The sequence below is a fragment of the Physeter macrocephalus genome, chromosome 7, assembly GCF_002837175.3.
Source record: "Physeter macrocephalus isolate SW-GA chromosome 7, ASM283717v5, whole genome shotgun sequence".
Classification (NCBI taxonomy): Eukaryota; Metazoa; Chordata; class Mammalia; order Artiodactyla; family Physeteridae; genus Physeter; species Physeter macrocephalus.
The window spans coordinates 112,901,844-112,919,665 of record NC_041220.1 but is presented as its reverse complement, the minus strand read 5'-3'; the positions used below and the strand labels follow the sequence as shown (position 1 = coordinate 112,919,665).

The following is a 17,822-nucleotide window of genomic DNA, read 5'->3' as shown; positions in this document are numbered from 1 at the left end:
ATGAGAAGCCTGTGCACCACAACGAAGAGTAGCCCCTGTTCTCTGCAACTAGAGAAAGCCTGCATACAGCAACGAAGACCCAATGCAGCCAAAAATAAATAAATAAAATAAATAAATGTATTAAAAAATAAGAAAATAAAAAATACAACAAACTAATGGCCAGAACAAAAAAGAAGCAGACTCATGGGAACAGAGAACAAACTAGTGGTTACCAGTGGGGAGAGGGAAGAGGGGGCAAAGTAAGAATAGGGGAGTAAGAGGTTAAAAACTATTAGGTATAAAATAAGCTACAAGGTGGTGGGAGTTGCAAAATGATACAATCTCTTTGGAAAACCATTTGTTAGTTTCTACTAGAGTCATGCTTCATGATACAGCAGTTACACTTTTTATCCCCCAAAGAAATAAATGCATATACCCTCTCATTTGTACATTATATTCATAGCAGTTTTATTCATAATATCCAGAAGATGAAACAATGCAAGTGTTCAGCACACAAACAGATAAATAAACTGTGATAATTTACATAATGGAATGCTACCCATCACTTAAAAACAAGATGGCTCCAACACAAGACGGAGAAATCTCACAGATACTCTATTGCGTGAAAGAAGCCAGGCACAAAAGAGTTCTAGTATGTGATTCCATTTATATACAGTTTAAGAACAAGCAAAACCAGAAGATGTTTTTAGAAGTCAGAACAGTGATCAACCCTTCAGGGAAAAGAGTGAAAAGTGCATGAGAGGATATTATAGAGGGCAGGAAATATTCTACAGTTTTATCTTAATGGTGGTTATTCAGATGTATACATATGTAAGAATTCAAACTATAATGCTTAAGATTAGTGCACTTTGCTATATGTATGTTATTTACTCACTAAGTAAAATAAAGTTGGTCAGATCTGCAATCAATCAATCAATCATTCAAGCAAACAGTCAATAAAATAAGCTACAAGGGTATATTGTACAACACAGGGAATGTAGCCAATATTTTATAATAACTATAAATGAAGTATAACCTTTAAAATTGTGAATCACTGTATTGTATAACTTATATAATATTGTACTTCAATAAAATAAATAAAATAAAATGAAAACAAGTAAATGCTGAGAGCACAAGGTGTGTAACTTCAATAAACTGAGAGTTTTCTGATATAGCTATAATCAAGAAAAGAAACTCCTGAAATAGTAACTAAAAATTAATTCTGCATATCCTATATGTTTCACATATGTCAATAAATTATAAGTCAGATGAAATCCAAAATTCTGTTAGTTATTTTAAAAGGAGGAGAGAACATCTAGATCCTGAGCTATTTTGGAGTTACAGCAATTGAGATACTAGTTTTATGTGTACAATTGAGAGGCCTCATGTCCCTGCCTTGCTCCCACCAGCTGCCTTTATCTGAACACTCTTCATGGGACAGTGGGAAAAATGGAGAAAAGGATGGTCATTTGAAACTGTTTCTTTGGATTCCTTGGCAGAGGAACAAACTCACTGCCTAAAATACCAGAAATTTTCAATGAGGCAATAATAAATCTTTTTGATATGAGCCACGGTTATTTTCAGGTACTTAATACGTTTTATTTGCCGAAAGAATAGGCCTTATTAACAAATGCTTTTTGGTGTTATGTTTATAACCTGATGCTTAAAAACATAAACTCTATCTGCTAACTATGGGAATTAACTTCAATTAATTTGCAAGATTTGAAAGGATTTAAGATTTTTAAAAAAATTTTAGGTAAAGCACAACAATGTAATTTTTAGCCTACTGATTAATTCCAACACCTGAGGTTATGTTTCCTACAAAGATCTATGCTTGGACTTTGGATTGTAGAATTTCCACACCCAGCTCTTCTACATCATCCAGTTCTCTGGAGGTCATTTCATAGGTTGCTAGAATCTCTTGGAGGAAAGTTAGTCCATTGTTTTATTTTAAAAATAAAACAAAGTCCATTGTTTTATTTCAGGAGTTCTAGTAACTGAGGTGATAAGAACAGAAAACTCAATAACAGGGGCTATTTCACATATATACCCAGGAGTGGTATCACATATATACCGCTCCTGGGTATATATGTGAAAAAATCAAAAACACTAATTCGAAAGGGTAAATGCATCCCAATGTTCATAGCAGCATTATTTAAAATAGCCAAGCTATGGAAGCAACTAAGTGTCTATCCACAGATGAATGGATAAAGAAACTGTAGTATATATATACAATGGAATAATACTCAGCTATAAAAAAGAATAAAATTTTGCCCTTTGCAACAACATGGATGGATCTGGAGGGTAATATGCTTAGTGAGATAAGTCAGACAGAGAAAGGCAAATACTGTATGTTTTCACTTAGATGTAAAACCTAAAAACCAAAACAAAGATGAATATAACAAAGTAGAAAGACTCATTGATATAGGGAACAAACTAGTGGCTACCAGTGGGGAGAGGGGTGGGGGGATGGACAAGATAGGAGTAAGGGATTACGAGGTACAATCTACTGTGTATAAAATAAATAAGATAGAAGGATATATTCGATAGCATCGAGAATATAGCCAATATTTTATAATAACTTTAAGTAGAGTGTAATCTATAAGCATAGTGAATCACTATGTTGTATACCCGAAACTAATATAACATCGTAAATTAACTATAGTTTAAAAAAAAGCATACAGTCACTAGGGAGACAGTTATAAGGTGTGTGTGTGTGTGTGTGTGTGTGTGTGTGTGTGTGTGTGTGTGTGTGTGTATTAGAGATTAAAGCATGCTTCATTAGATTCCTTTTGAAACTTTTTCCTTAGAAACTTTTTAAAAAATTAATTTCTATTGGAGTATAGTTGCTTTACTATGTTGTGTTAGTTTCTATTGTAGAGCAAAGTGAATCAGCTATATGTATTCATATATCCTATCTTTTTTGGATTTTCTTCCCACTTAGGTCAGCACAGAGCAGTGAGTAGAGTTCTCTGAACTATACTGTAGGTTCTCATTAGTTATCTATGTTATATATAGTATCAATAGTGTATATATGTCAATCCCAATCCCCCACTTCATCACCCCCCCTTCCCCCTTGGTATCCATACATTTGTTCTCTACCTCTGTGTCTCTATTTCTGCTTTGCAAATAAGATCATCTATACCATTTTCCACATATATGTGTTAATATACGATATTTGTTTTTCTCTTTCTGACTTACTTCACTCTATATGACAGTCTCTAGTTCCATCCACATCTCTACAAATGACCCAATTTTGTTCCTTTTTTATGGCTGAGTAATATTCCATTGTATATATGTACCACAGCTTCTTTATCCATTCCCCTGTTGATGGACATTGAAAGAGTCCATCTTGCATGCTGTTCATTCCCCAGAGACCCGGGTTGATGACACCTATCTCTACACTCTGAGACCTGAGACATCATTTCCACTGATTCATTATATTACTTTGGTGTGTTTTGAAGAAATTCTTTGTTTGTCTGGTCATCTGGGTTTTGCTTTTTTCTTTTGCCAGTTTTTTGATAAGGGATAGACAGAGCAGAGGGAATGACACCCCTGCGAGAGGTAGGGAGGAAAAAGGAAGTGTGACTCCTTGTGTGTTTGTGTATTTCTTATCTTTTCTTTATTCTTTTTTCTTTTTTTGGCTGCACTGCACAACTTGTGGGATCTTAGGTCCCCAACCAGGGATCGAACCCTGGCCCCCTGCAGTGGAAGCACAGAGTCCTAATCACTGGACCACCAGGGAATTCTCTTTGTGTGTACTTCTAACCAGAGTGTAGGTATGGGGGACAGAAGATGACCAGGGAATCTCTAAAAGGGCAGATTTTGAATACACACAGAAGGAAGCATAGAGGGGTTAGCTGAGCTTGGTACTAAAGGGAACAGGCACTTGTTTACAAGGTACAGAAAAAGATGGAAAGGCAATACAATGAAAATTCTGCAACAGTTATCTTTCAGGGCTAAACCCTTTTATTCTTTTCAACTTTTCTATATTTTAGAATTTTTGTGCAGAGAACATATATTATTAGAATGTATTAGATTTCCAAACTGGAAAAAAAACAACTAAAGAACTTTGGTTTAATTGCCGCCACTTCCTAATTCTGTGACCTTGGGCAAATTTTTAAACCTTGTTTAGCTACAGTCCTCTCATTCTTAAAATAGGAATAAATGAATTAATTGTGTGGATTAAATGAGATAATATATACGAATGCTTAGTATACATTAAGGACCTGGTATATAATAGGGCCCAATGAATTGTCTCATCGTCATAATCATTTTTATTATGAAGCGGGATGATGGTAGTAACAACTTATATAGAGAAATAGTGGACTATTCCGTAGACATTAAATGATAAGAACTTTTTCAGGTAGCACATAATTGAAAAAACGTTGCAGTTCTCAGGAAACCAAGTACAAGGAGACTAAAAACAAATGCCAAACACTTCTCAAAAAGAGTGCTTTTTCATAGGTGGCCTTTGAATAGAGATCCATTTTAAATCTAAGGAAAACTTTAAATATTTTAATCAGTATCTTATAATAGGTGATAGGTACTCTCCAGATTTTCCTCTTGAAACGTAATTTTTAGCTCTAATTTTGGAATCAGACCAATATATGTTACTGCTGGTCATAATGCCAGCACCAATAGTTATTATTTGGGTGTTCAAATAGTGTCCAAGGTATTTTTTATGCTCTTTTAAGGTCAAGCTCTCAGTTTTTGTGAAAGTGCCTCTTTATGGATCAAACCCCCAGAGCCATCCAATTGAGAACTCTAATTCTTAAGGTTTTTAATTTGTTTATTAATAACCTATAGATGATTTCACTTAACTTTGGAGTACATTTTTGTTTTCACAGTTGAATATGGACCGTTATGATGCCTTAGAATTTACATATCAAGAGAAATAAAGCCATATTAAATTTCTGGCTGAGGACGCTGTGGTGTTTCAACTTGCTTGACTGCAGTCATTCAAATCATCTTACCACCTCAGCTTCTCTGCTGGCTGTAAGCCTCCTCCTCTCTCTTACTATCACAAAGTACTAGCCTGAAATGTTTTTTTTTTTTCCTTGCAGTTCAGAGTTTGTGATTTCTATCTCCTTCATGTTGTGAAAAGTCTCTTGGCTTATTCATGGTTAAGTGATGGACATTGTTACTCTCAGAATTTTCATTAAAACCGACACTACCGAATGTAAAATAGATAGCTAGTGGGAAGCAGCCGCATAGCACAGGGAGATCAGCTCTGTGCTTTGTGACCACCTAGAGGGGTGGGATAGGGAGGGTGGGAGGGAGGGAGTTGCAAGAGGGAAGAGATATGGGAACATATGTATATGTATAACTGATTCACTTTGCTTTAAAGCAGAAACTAACACATCATTGTAAAAGAGTTATACTCCAATAAAGATGTTAAAAAAAAAAAACCGACTGTGTATAAATATGAAAAAGAGTCTTTTGGCCATCTATTTTGAAATCCTGATTCTAGTGTTGACCAGAATCCTAGAGCCATGAATCCTCATTTCTTATTAGTAAATATTTTGTTTTTGCCATTTATGTTCTTATTTTTCAAATTATAGTTCATTTTCTTTTTTTTCTTTTTCCTTTTTTTGCTTTTGGTTTTTTACATCTTTATTGGAGTATAACTGTTTTACAATGGTGTGTTAGTTTCTGCTTTATAACAAAGTGAACCAGTTATACATATACATATAACCCCATATCTCTTCCCTCTTACGTCTCCCTCCCTCCCTCATTTTCAAATCAAGCTTAAAGAGTGGACTTCATCAGAAATATGTGTTGGTGTATATTCCTTTTACAGGAAAAAATGATGGAAGATTTTTTAAAATAATGCTTTTTAAAGAATTTGAACTGCAGATATGTCATGAAGTCTTTAATTTTCAAATACTCTTGTACCCTCAGAGCCTAACACGGTGCCCGGCCCTTGCAGGACCTTGGTGAGGGTTTATTCATGCTAAAGCAACAAGTTCTTTCGGTTAAAAATCTACCCCAGTGGGACTTCCCTGGTGGTCCAATGGTTAAGACTCCATGCTTCCACTGCAGGGGGCACAGTTTGGCCCTGGTGGGGGAACTAAGACCAAAAAAAAAAAAAAAAAAGAAAATCTGCCATTTTATTTGGTATTACGTGGATCTGTGTTATCAGTCCTCCTGCATATTAAACCGTCTTGGTGATTTAAAATATGCCAATGCTCAGGCCTCACAGCAGGGCAATTCAGTACCTCATTTTGTATTATTTAAAAGCTTTCCAGGTGATTTTAATGTGTGCTGGGGTTGAGAACCACTTATGCAGGTCAAAGTTTTTGGAAATTTATTTTAACATTTACCTGATTACAGGTTTTCATTTCTCAATCATTTATCTTTAATAACTTAGGCTTCCTATGAGATTTAATGTAGGCATTTGCCCAATCTTTTTTAAGCCAAGAGAAAATAGTTTCTCTACCTTCTCCTCCTTCCCACTTTTATTCAGTACATTTAAAAATTCAGTGTGAGAAAGATTTTGTAGGTTACAGAATTTTGCTCTCTTAGCTGTTGTTTTACCCCCTGGGTTTATTTGGTCACTGGTATGGAAATTAGCTCTAGAAATGACAGTTGACAAGTACACATGCATAGTTAGTGAGGGCCTCTCTTACAAATGTTATTTGTCATCCAACAAATAGTGGTTTTCGGACTTGAAACATTCAATGAGAGAGTAGAGTTAAAATTTGAAAGCTATTTAAAGTTCAAGGAGTTTTTCCTTTCAAAGGCAAGGCAAAGTTAAATTAAGGGGTTTAAAAGCATAGTTCTGAGTGTGATGTTTTTAAAAAGACTTATTTTTGTAGCTAGTTTAGGGTATAGTTTCGCCTACCATTATAAATACTGCCTTCTAATCTCTTTTCTTCCATAATCCTAGCCTGTTTTTATGACTGAAGGATAAGAAGTACCAGAATTAAAGGGCTTTTTGATGTACTTTTGTAGTAAAACATTGTATTCTTTCCATAGTAAATGAAACAGCCACAAAAATTATGTTCCCACTTGTAAGACAAGTAAATGGATAATTACAGTGGTTTTAAAAAGAACTATCCCACACAAGAATATACGCAAGAAAATGCTTATTTAGTGGATAAAAATATGCTATCAGTAGAGCACAAAATTTTGAGAAAATATTTGTTCTATAGGAATTAGCACTACTGGAAAATCATGAGAAACAGGTCACTTCAAATTATAAACGAGTACCCTTGTACTAAGTTTCTCAGGTACAAAGTGAAGAGAAAAATCGACTATTTTTTTAAAGAAAAATCTAGTCAACCAAACTAGATCGCTTAGACTACCCAAATTCATTCCCTATTTGCCCACAGCCTACTAAAAAAATTGGAAGGAACTGTAAATGACTAATGATAGAGAAACAAATAATTATGGTACTACAACAGATGAATTATTATATAGATATTTATAGATGGATTATTGTATAACTACTAAAATAAGTATGAAGGAAGTATTACAACATGAAAATGTTTATAATACAATACTAAGGCAAAAAGTAGAATCTTTATATGTAAAATTATGTGTTTATGGGGATGAGAAATGAAAGTTACATGAAAAAAGTAAAAACAGTTTCTTTGGGTGGTAGAAGAAGAGAGAGTTTTTTTCCTTTTTTGTTTTCTGTTATTATTATTATATTGTTTCTACAATAAATATAATAAAAATGATAACCTTTAAATAATTAATAGGAAAGATCAATATAAAAATAAATTCTTATCAGATTTATTGGTATCTCAATCTAGCCTTGATTTGCTATTTGTCCCTTCAAATAGACATTGAAAAATTATGTGTGTGTTCATGTTGTTGGTTTGGGACTAGGTGCTTTAAAGAGATGGTCCTTTAATAGGGAATGCTACAATGCTGAAAAAAATCACTGGCACGTCACATTGTGGAAATTACTGGTATGGTGCCAACCCAATAGATTCAGCACATTTGTCTTGAATTTAGACAAATGTTCATTTGTTTAAATTTCCCTTTTATCTAAGAAGGTCACAAAGAAAATTTTCAAATTTTTTCCTGCAATAAGTAGTATTTTCAAGTTGTAATGATAAAAACCAAAGTTCCAAGGATGATAAAATAGCAGAATTATGATAAGACATATCTTTGCTAATCCTGAAGCAGGTTTTGAAGCATAAGAAGATCTTGGCCAGGTACAGAGGAAATAGGCCCAGGTATTCAAGTAATAGCTTGACCCAAAAGATGAAAACAGGCATGGCCCAGAGTATACAGGGTTCTGAGAGATCCATATAACTTGAACAGAAGGTGTCTGTTGTGATGTAATGGAAAATAAGTTTAGATAGGTAGAGGACTGGGGGAGAGAAGGACAGGCTTTGAAAGCCAGGCAGAAAAGAGTTTAGATTGAATGCATTAAATTGGATTGATTGAAATAAGGAGACACTTTAAGATCCTCAGCCAGGAAATGAGAAAAATTGAACAGTTGTTTTTTTTACCAGGATGGGGAGGCATGTTGTTATCCAATTCTGTGGCAGGGGCAAGAAGGAGCATGTTCAGTTTGAAAACAAAACAGCATTTTGTCTCATTGCTTTAAATTGTTTTCAGTTACAAAGTTTGCTTCATTTCAATCTCCAAATAAAATTAAAACAATACATGGCTTTTGTTTGTTTGTTTATCAAATGCAATCATGTTTTAAAAATTATTGAAAAACACAGAATATAAGCTACTTTTCATTAGTATAAGTAAAAAATGAGATATAATAGACACTTATAATTTTAAAAAATGACCCACCTCTCCCTGTGGCCAGTCTCACCCCCTATTTCTAGTCCTTTCCCTGTGTCTTGTGATATTTATCTTTATACATGAGAATTACATATTTATGCTGCTATATCTTATTCTATTTTATACATGATCTATTGACTTTTCACATTGATAAATGAGGATTTATCTCTCATACAATCACGCTGCTTCCTTTCCCTCTGACATCCCAATATAATTAAATCACAGATTTGGCTAAATTTTATTATGTATTTACATTATTTTGACTGTCTACACATATTTCACTGCTAAATCTAGTAGTGTACCATGATTATGCTTCTTTTCTTTTCCCCTGGAGTCAATAGTTGTATCAATTATTCATTTGGAAGTCTTCTAAATAAATTTTCTAAATATGGACCAATACTTGTCAGATAATCTGAGTTCCATTTTTAATTTATTTCCAGAAAACTTTGCTCTCCTGCTCCAATCTTGAATGGTTGCTTTCTAGCTGTATTTTATAATTTGTATGTTTGTTTGAGACTTGCATGCCTGACGATGGCTTTGAATTTGCGGAGTATTCTCAGGGGTCACTCAGTTTCTGCACAGAAAGACCCTCAAGTCTTGTGCCTGGCTACAGGTATTTGAGGACATGGATGGGGAAAGAGGGCTGGTGAAGGGTGCAGGTGTGTTTCTCCCATAAATATATATACTTCCACTTAATCCACCTATTTTCAGCCCCTCAGCTCCCCTTGAGCTTTTCTGAAACTTTTCTCTCCTTAAGCTCAGAACCTTTTTGATTCATGTGCTACAAGGAATCAGTCTCATGTCTGAGGATTTGTAAGAGGAAGTCACCAGGCTTTTTGAGGTCTAACTGCCTCTTGTACAGACTTTCAAATGATTCTCTGAATTCCAGATCTGTGCCTCATACTTCCTTTCTGTAAAACCAAGTTCTTGAGCCTTTGCAGCTTGGTTCTTTCTCCTTGTTCTGAAGAAATTATGTTCAGTTTCCTTTATTCTCCCAATTTATCAGCTTTCCATCCTCCAATACCTGTTGCTATCTCCTATCCCCTGGTGTCTTCTCCCCTGTTTTTTGAGTCTTTTAGGCCTATATATTTTAAATATTATGATTGTCATTTTAATAGGCATTCAGGAGAGAATGGGAGTGATACATCCATTCAATTTACCATATGGAATCAGAAATCCCTATTTCTATTTAAAATCCTCTGGTGGTAGTATAGTATTTTATTTCATTCATTGTGAAATTTATTCTTCAAACATAGTTTTGGCAGAAATATGTCATGAACTGAGTCATCCTACTCTTTTTTTTAAACACGGGAATTAAAATAAGTGTAGCATTATCATTCTTTGGGCTGCCTTTGAAAATTTGATTTTTAGTTGGTCACAAGTAACTTTTTATCTTTCTCTTCAAAATCTTTTCATTTCATTGGTGCCTCCTGATTAGTTTGTTATATTGACTCAAATACAACATTCCTAAGTCTCTGCAAGTATCATTCCTCCACATATTCTTCAATTCCTCTAAAATTGCATTTCTCAGGAAATTTACATTCGTTATTATAACTTCTCTATATAATTGTATTTCTGGAGAATACAGTGGCTCATGCAAAACTGTCAAAGTCAGAACAAGACAATGATTGGGTTACCAATTCTTATACATGTTAACTCCAAAATTTTATAATGAATTTCTTTTAAAATCCCTAATTTAATACCACATATACCTGCCTGCATCTCTGGAATTGTCTGTGCATTTAGTACAGGAAGCAAGGAAAGAATAAATAATGGATAATAATGTGTTAATGAATATATACCATATTGATATAAAATAAGTTGATAATAGTTGATATATAGTATAGATAATTAATATTTAAGAAATAAACACTGAAGTAAGAAACCAAAAGCACTTCCCATACACCAACAGCTAATACAGTGGTTCTTTGGCAGTATTTCTAGTACTTTAGGGTGACAGATTGTCTCTGTATCCTATCTGTATTGAAAAACATTTGGGGTTTGAGATGCCAGAAAACTTGATATTATTTATTTTCTTCACTGAATTAAGTGTTAGTAATGTATAAGCATCATCAAACTTGCTCTACTGTTCATACTTTCTGAGTTTAATTTCATGCATGATAGGCTGAAATTAGCTGTGTGTATATACTCAGAAAGCAATTAATACTGAAAAATTAAAATTTCTATCACGGACTGGCTAATACTAGATCCCCAATTATAACCCTTACAGCAGAGCAATCTTTGAATGAAGTGGCAGCTCAATACATATTTGCTTGCTTTTTTGTTTGTTTGTTTGTTGCAATTTGTTAAGGACTTTCATGTATAAAATGTTGGTAAACTATGAGGGAATTTGTGCAGCCTAGGCGTACATATATCATGATAGAATTATTTTTTATTTGATACTTAAAAGGTAGGAATGGATGTCCTTATTCTGGGCTGGAAAATCATTATTCTGCTAGGGGTGCTTCATACAGTCTGCAGTTAATCTAGTAAATTATCAGCTCACTCTTTATCTTCCACTTCTTCTAAATTGTGTCTCCTTTTCCAAAATTTTAGACGAGAGAAAGCTCATTGCCTAGGTAAGATGCTCTGACCTGTCATATCTGCCTCACTCTCTGCAGCCTTTCTGCTTTGTTGACCTTCCTTTAGACCTTCTAGCATAAATATCTGTTTTTTTCCAAGTCTTACTTCCTGACCATGGAGTGCAGCTTGGGAAAAATACACAAAGCTCATCGGCTCTACAACTACTTAATGATTTCCAACATTAGCTCAGTTTTATTCCCTAGATAACCTGCTTACCAGCTGACCCCAAAGACGATTCCAAACTTCTATCACTTTTATCAAGCCTACCGCTGTAGGTATACTCCCTTTATCTCCGCTCTGTCAGAGAAAATAACAACAGCAGCTGCCACGTAGTGAGCACTTATTGCCAAGTGCCTTACAACAAAACTACACAGTAGATCTTTTATTCTTTTTTTGTAGGTGAGGACAACCTCAGAGAGAAAAGAAACATACTTAAGGGCACAGAGCTCATACGCACACACAGCTCATCAGATAGCCTCTGACTCATGCCTTATTATCTTTCTCTTTGTTTTTCCCTTTATTATCTTTTAAAGTATAATATTTTACATGTACAAAAACACATAATGTGTATATAATTGTTAAAGTTAAATAATAAAATAAATGTCCACAATCTCATCATCTAATTTAGGAACTAGAACACAATCAGTACTGTTGCATCTACCTACGTGTTCCTCCCTCTCCCACACTCAGGCCTCTCCCATCACTCCCAGAGGTTACCACTGTTTTCAGTTTTGTATTTATTATTCCCTGGCTATTTTTAAACTTTCTATTTCAAGATAGTTTAAAACACAGCCGCCCGCGGTCGCCCAGAGGTGTGTGCACTCGTTGGTGTCGCGGCCGTCCCCAGACCAGAGTGAGAGGACAAGGGAACCACCCCGCACCTTCGACCCAGCGCTGCTGGAGTTCCTGGTGTGCCCGCTCTCCAAGAAGCCGCTCAGATATGAAGCATCGACAAATGAATTGATTAACGAAGAGTTAGGAATAGCCTATCCAATTATTGATGGGATTCCTGATATGATACCACAGGCAGCTAGCATGACACATCAAAATAAGAAGCAAGAATAAATGGAGCAGCATTAGATCATACTTAAAAACGACAACACACACAACTAAATTTTCTAAATACCACCCACCTTTTAAAAAGTCAGAGTGGCGGGTAATAAGTGGAGGAGAAGAATGTTTCTGTCTCTTCCTACGTTGACTGTCCTTATTCCATTGGTCTCGTTAGCAGAGCTGTTATACTCGGCCTCTGTGGAAGAAAACTTCCCACAGGGCTGCATTAGCACCACAACCAGCCTGTGCTTTTACAGTCAGCTCTTGCCTATTACCATACCCGTTTATGTGTTCTTCCACCTTTGGACTTGGATGGGTATTAAGCTCTTCAGGCATAATTAATACAACCAGAGGCAAGGTGGTATATCCTAATGATATGCTTGAGTGTCTGTCTCTGAAAGCTCAACTACATGGAAATACTGGATACCCACTGAATTTGCAAGAAAGATGCTTTGCCTAGCTTCTGTCAGAGGTTTAGGACTAGAGGAGGCTTAAGTTGCAGAGGCTTCTTTATTGTACTTTGGTTCTGCCCTTGTGTTTTGAAGGTTCTCATTTATACCTGGGGTATCAGAAGAAACATTTCAACAAAGTGTCTTGTTGGAAATTAATAGCCCCAGCCATCATCTGATGACTTTATTTCTTATCCCATTCATAATTAAAAGTTACTAATTTGAAATCTTATGTGTTTATTTTACATTCAGAGTCTGGTAAAGTCACATGTTAAGGATGACTGAAATAATTCCAGAGGAGCTCTGTTGGAGTAGTTGTAGAGAAATGCATTTGAACTAATGTGGTATAAAACTGTAATAAAATGGAAACTTCATGTGTTTGCCAAAAAAAAAAAAAAAAAAAGACTATTACAAAAAATTTCTGTATACCCTTCACTAAATTCAACAATTGTTATTATTTTACCACATTTGTTTTCTTGTTTTGTGCCTCTATGCATATGGTTGTTGTTGTTATTTCTGAACCATTTGAGAATAAGTTGTAGATATTACACCTCTTTGCCTTGGGTGTATGTTTTCTAAAAACAAGGACATTCAGTTATCAAAATCAGAAAATTAACACTGATGCATTACTATATTTAACCTATAGTCCATTTTCAAATTTCACCAGTTATCCTAATAAATATCTTTTGTAGCCATTCTATTCCACCCTGCAAGCCCATCTCCCCGTTATAGGATCTAGTCCAGGATCACATATTACATTTAGTTGAATTGTCTCTTCAGTCTCACTTAGTCTGGAACAGTTCTTCAGTCAATCTTTGTATTTCTTGAGCTTGACATATTTGAACAGTTCAGGTCAATTATTTTGTAGAATGTCTGTCAATGTGGGTTTTCTTCATGATTTTCTTCATGGAATGTTTTTTCAATTAGACTTAGGTGATGACCTTTTGGCAGTAATACTGTATGAGGTTGTGGCCTTTTCAATGCAGCACTCAGAAAGCATATGGTGTCAGTATTCTCCATTTTTGGTAATGTCGACTTTGTCTACTTGGTTATGGTGATCTCTTCCAGGTTTATCCTCTCTAAAAGCACTATCTTCCTCTTTGTAATTAATAAGTAATTTGTGGAGAGATATTTTGAGACTATGTAGCTATATTCGTCAAATTTCAACCCGATAGTTTTGGCATTCACTGACAATTTTGTCTGAATCAATTACTGCTATACTAGTGCTAACTGGTGATTTTCTATCTTATTCCTTCTACATGAGATTCTCCTATAAGGGAGAATTTTTCCTTCTTCCTTATTTATTTATTTATTATCAGAAGAAATTCATCTATTTAATCTCAGTATAAACATTCCTCACTAATCAGCATTTTCCCCTGTGTCATATGTCAAGTTTTCATATGTTCTCAGGTCTTTCTTGGCTTTCTCTTTTGTTCAATGATCATTTGCCCTTCTCTGTGCCAAAACAACACTATCTCAATTATTATGGCTTCATCATTAGTTTCAATGTCTGGTTGACCAAGTTTTCTCCTTCAATAAAAATTGAAAAATGCCTTGGATATTCTTCCTTTTCCATGTAAACATCAGAATCAACTGTCATGTTTCACAAAACCTCTGTTGATATTTTAATTAGGATTACATTAACTCTGCACGTCAATTTGGGGAGAACAACTTTCTTTTAAAAGAAATTGAGCCTTCCTTTCCATGAACATAGCATATTTCTCCATTTACTTAGGTCTTCTGAGTGTCTTTTTGTAACATTTTATATTTTTTTCTGTATAGGCTTTATATATCTTTTATTAGATTTCATTTTAGATATCTATTTTTAAGCTATTTAAATGTAATCTCTTTCTAAATTATGTTTTCTATGTGCATGTTGTTACAGGTTTGTTTTCTGAATACTTGTTAAATTTTATAGAAATGCAACTGAATTTTGCATATTGATCTTATGGTAAATTCTTATTACTTTTAATAAGCAGTCTTTTAGATTTTTTTACATAGGCTGTCATATCCTTTTTGAAAAAATGCAGTCCTTTGTCTTCCTTTCCAATCTTTTTGTCTTTGATTTCTTTTTTGTCTTTCAGCATGAGATTAATAAAATGGGCAGGGGACCATGCACAATGCTGGGTTGTTGCTTCATTACCCAGAATCCATCAGGGTCCCCACTACAGTTTGGAACCATCTAGTGGTGATCGTCCACCCCAGTTTACATATTGATGGGAAGGATTCAGGGTCTGCAGCTGACTGGACTTCAAGAAAGCACCAGTGATTCCAGGAAATGCTGGCTAGTTGGCAATAGTTTTGTTGGCCCAGTTTGGGAATACTGAGTTGGTAGATCACTGCGCTAGCTGGATTCAAACTTCACCTCCCCTGTGGCTTTTGTGCTATTTTCCTTCCAGGCTCCTCCCTTCACCCACTGTCATATTCCATTCCCCAACGTCAGAATAAGAACTTTACTCTCCTTCCTTCCTACCACCTGCGGTGTTTGGTGGTGGGTAGGAGCAAATCCTTCATTCTATAATCTCAGAATTCATGATATCCTGGGTGTATTTTCACAGGATTTTACTCTATTTATTTGTGTGTTTCCCCCTCTCCTTCCATTATGGTAAACTTCAAAAGGTTGAGGATTTTTATGTTTCATTCATAGCCGTATGTTTGCTAGAAGAGCTCCTAGCATGCAGGAGCCCAAGAACATTTATTAAATAAAATGAGCAAATGGACACTGAAATCTTCCATTACATGGTTAATTTCTTCCTATAATTATATCAACTATTGCTTTAAATTTTTAAGGTTTTTTTTTATCAGATGCATACAAAATTAAAATTGTTGCAGCATCTTGATGAACTCAGTCTCTCTTAATAATGTTTTCAGCGTTTTGTTTTTTATATTTTGGTCATGAAACCTATTTCAAGGTAGTGCGCTCAGAGGTCCCGCAGATCTGTCTCTTGCTTCAACAGTGTTTGGACGGAACAGACCCAGGGAGGCCCCTTCCTCCAAGCCTCCGACTACCCTCCATCTTTTTTCCAGTGGCAACTTTCAGAACCAGCCCCTCAGTTATCCTTGGCCTCTGGGACCAGCCAACACTGTTTTTTGAACTTAACTCCTTATTACCCATCAACCAGATTCCTCAGAATTATTCCATCGAGGTGGAGGCCACCTTCAACCACCTGGTCACCTTGCATGGGCCGGCCTCCTACACCTGCCTCTCTCTGGGCTTCTATTTCCACCACAGCTCTGGAGGCCTTGGGCCACGTTTTCCACAAATTAGTTGAGAAAAAGCAGGAGGGCGCCAAGCCTCTCTCTTTTTTTTTTTTTTTTTTTTTTTTTTTTTTTGTGGTATGTGGGCCTCTCACTGCCGTGGCCTCTCCCGTTGCGGAGCACAGGCTCCGGAAGCACAGGCTCAGCGGCCATGTCTCACGGGCCTAGCCGCTCTGTGGCATGTGGGATCTTCCCGGACTGGGGCACGAACCCATGTGCCCTGCATTGGCAGGCGGACTCTCAACCACTGCGCCACCAGGGAAGCCCCAAGCCTCTCGAAAATGAAAAACCAGCGCAGGGGCTGTGCCCTCCTCCAGGACGGGCAGAAGCCATCTCAAGATGAGTGGAATAAGACCCAGGACACTATGGAAGCTGCCATTCTCATGGAGAAGAAGCTGACCCAGGCCCTTTTAGATCTGCTTGCTCTGGGTTCTGCCCACGCAGACCCTCAGCTCTGTGACTTCCTGGAGAGCCACCTCCTAGATGAGGAGGTGAAACTCATCAAGAAGATGGGCAACCGCCTGACTAACTTCCAATGGCTGTCTGGTCCCCAGCCTGGGCTGTGCATCTCTTCCAAAGGCTCACCGTCAAGCATGACTAAGAAGGAGCCTCTGGAGCCCAGCGGCCTTTGAAGAGCCCTCTGGTGCCAGGGCTTCTGCCTGAAGCCTCTCTCTGTCACCACTAGGCAGTTTTTTAACCACCCTGGAGCCCTCCCCCAAGCCTTGGACCAAATGGAAACAATAAAGCTTTTTGCAGCAACAAAACAAAACAAAAATCTCCCCCACAAAACAAAACCCAAACCCCCCCTATTTCAATACTAACATGACAACAAGCTTTCTTTTGGTTACTATCTGCCACATATGTCTTTTCACTTACTTTTACTTTCAACCTTTTTGTCCTTATGTTTTTTCAAAAAATTTTATTTATTTTATTTATTTTTTATTTTTGGCTACATTGGGTCTTCACTGCTGCGTGTGGGTTTTCTCTAGTTGCGGCGAGCAGGGGCTACTCTTCGTTGCGGTGCGTGGGCTTCTCATTGTAGTGGCTTCTATTGTTGTGGAGCACGGGCTCTAGGCGCGCGGGCTTCAGTAGTTGTGGCACGAGGGCTCAGTAGTTGTGGCACATGGGCTTAGTTGCTCCGCGGCATGTGGGGTCTTCCCCGACCAGGGCTCGAACCCGTGTCCCCTGCCTTGGCAGGCGGATTCTTAACCACTGTGTCACCAGGGAAGCCCCTGTCCTTATGTTTTATGTCCCTCTCTACTAAACAGTATTTAGCTGGATTTTTAAAAATATAATTGTGCAATCAGTCATTTAACTGGTGAGTTATTTTCTTTAACCTAGTATACCCAAAGTATTATTTCAACCAGGTACTCTTTTAAGAACTTTACTTTCATTAACTCATTTAACTCTCATTTTACTGATTAACCCTGTTTCACGGATTAGGAAACTGCAGCAGAGAGAGGTAAAAAAATTTGGCCAAGGTCACATAGCTAGGTAGATTTCTGAGCTGGGATTTGAGCTTGAGTTGTTAACTATACTATAAAGGAGGGATAAAACCAAAACGTTGTTTTTGGCAAAAGAAAATTTTATTTTTGCTTTTTTTAAAAATAAATTTATTTATTTTGTTTATTTTTATTTTTGGCTGCATGGGTCTTCATTGCTGGGCGGGGTCTTTCTCCAGTTGCGGTGATCAGGGGCTACTCTTCACTGCGGTGCACGGGCTTCTCATTGCCGTGGCTTCTC

At 36.5% G+C, this 17,822-nt stretch overlaps 1 pseudogene; it reads left to right on the top strand.

Annotated features, from left to right (window-relative positions):
* LOC102973126 (ferritin light chain-like) overlaps positions 1-16,680 on the top strand; it is a 42,871-nt pseudogene extending 26,191 nt beyond the window's left edge.
* Positions 16,681-17,822: the final 1,142 nt, after the last annotated feature.